Source organism: Pygoscelis adeliae, unplaced genomic scaffold, assembly GCF_000699105.1.
Source record: "Pygoscelis adeliae isolate BGI_AS28 unplaced genomic scaffold, ASM69910v1 Scaffold226, whole genome shotgun sequence".
NCBI classification, from domain to species: Eukaryota; Metazoa; Chordata; class Aves; order Sphenisciformes; family Spheniscidae; genus Pygoscelis; species Pygoscelis adeliae.
In genome coordinates, this window is record NW_008824983.1 from 4,440,231 (window position 1) to 4,442,363 (window position 2,133).

Here is a 2,133-nt window from a genome sequence, read left to right on the forward strand (position 1 = left end):
CTTTCCTGTATTAAATAAGGACCTTTTTAAGAGGCAGGAGGGGAGTGAGGGGATTAGAGCAGAAGAAAGAGTATCTGACGCATCCAGCCTCTAAGCAGGTGCACTGTTGAATTCCTGAACATAACATAATGTCTAGATTCACTGGGTTTTCAGAAAGGCATTGCCAGGAAGGATCTTCCTTCTTTCCTCTTTCACTGTTTTAGGGGTGATTAACAGTGCTTGTACTTTTCACTGCTGCACGTGCAGGTAGTGAAGAGATGTATTCACAACAGCAAGCAATTTCACAGCATGAGCACTCAGCAGCGTTATTTATTACTACCGTTCTAGCTAAAAAGTCTGAGACTGCTAAACAGTAACACATACAAGATCTCATCACTCATCTGTAATTTGCATTTTTCATGGATACAAACCTGGCTGGCTAATTGGGAAGTCATTTGACTTGAGACTTAATATGCTTTTACCTTTTGATGGATTCAGCATAAAGAGAATACATTGTGTTTTCATTACTTAGAGCCAGGAGCAATTTTCAACTTTGTGTTTTCTAGTTTCAAAAAAGAGAAAAGATTTATCTGCCCGAATAACGGATTGATCCATCTAATTCAGCATACTTCCAGCAGTTGCCACCAATGCTGTGGCTTTTGCTGAGGGCCTGCCCTTTCCTGATAATTTTGCTATCAAAGTATACAAAATCAGACAAAAACAGTGGTAGTAGAGCAGGGGAAATTCCTCTCTGTTCAAACAGTGCAGGTGATGAGCATTGCAACGAAGGAAATTAAACATCCAGTTGTTGTATGTTCTATGATCGGGGTGAAGGAAAGGGGACTCAAGCTTGAACGTGGCCTTTTGACAGATCAGATCATCCCCTGTTCCCTCTCCAGGCACTGGTTGTCTTTATTTCCAGAGCTACTCGTATTTAAATACACATAAGCAGGTTGCTCATTCTTTTTTGTCTGTAACTCAGAGAAAGGTCAGTTTTGAAATGAGAGGAATGCAGATACCAGACCAGGACAGCAGCTGGTTGAAGAAATGCTGCCAACATGAAATATGACCCAACGCACAGCTGCTGACTCGCACAGGGGGGTGCAGGGTCTCCATCTCCACAGCTACTGCCAATGGAGGCGTTGGACTCATGTCATCTCCTGTCATGGCTGACTCGCTGGGTGGAGAGTGACCACAAGTAATTACAGAAAAATAGAGAGGAACATCTGGATGAATCTAGTCTCACTCAGCAACCACCGACATGATTTGACTTTCTAACAGCTATGATGTTTTCAGTAGGTTTACCCCTCTAAATTGCCCTCAAACCAAATCAAATCCATAGTTCATTTTCTCCTCTGCCTCCAGAGGGAAAAAAGTGCCATAGTTTATTTTGCCAATTACGTGATCAACATCTAACTGTGAAATGCTTTACAAAAATAGTGGCCCGAGGCACATCTGCAAAGACTGGCAGTAGGGTCAAGGGATGGAGATACTTGAGTGATACCTGCCCAGGCCATACAGAGAAACATACCTGTTTCTGCACTCAGCTATATTAAGCATATCTTGCTCTGGTTGTGTCTCACGTGCTCCAAGAAACTGAAGTTATCAAGACAGAGAAAAGATAAATCAGTGCTGTGCAATCTACCTCTTTACATTCCAGTTTGAGTGACTGTGCTTTTAATTCTTCACCTCTTACGACTGGGTTGATCACTGGTATAATACTATGATATCACTATAATATCCCCCACGTCTTAGTACCTTTTACTCCATTCATGCAATGAACAGTACAACCCTTGTGGGAGCTGTGAAAGTGTTATACTTATGTTTTAACAGTCTATGAACATTTGAGGTCTCCGATATCATTCTAAAAGCACACCAGGGATGTTGCCAAGCAGAAAACACCAGTTATGTTATAAAATTCACATTTCTTGGTTGCTTGTCTTTGTTTTACAAAACCCTTTCCTACGCCTCCAGATCTCCACAGGGTGCTATTCTAGCAGTTTGTGCTAGAAACTCTTGCATACAGAATCCACCTAGTTCAGGCACATAACTTGAGACTGAAATTAGAATCATAGAATCATTAAGGTTGGAAAAGACCTCTAAGATCATCAAGTCCAACTGTTGACCCAACACCACCATGCCCACTAAACCATG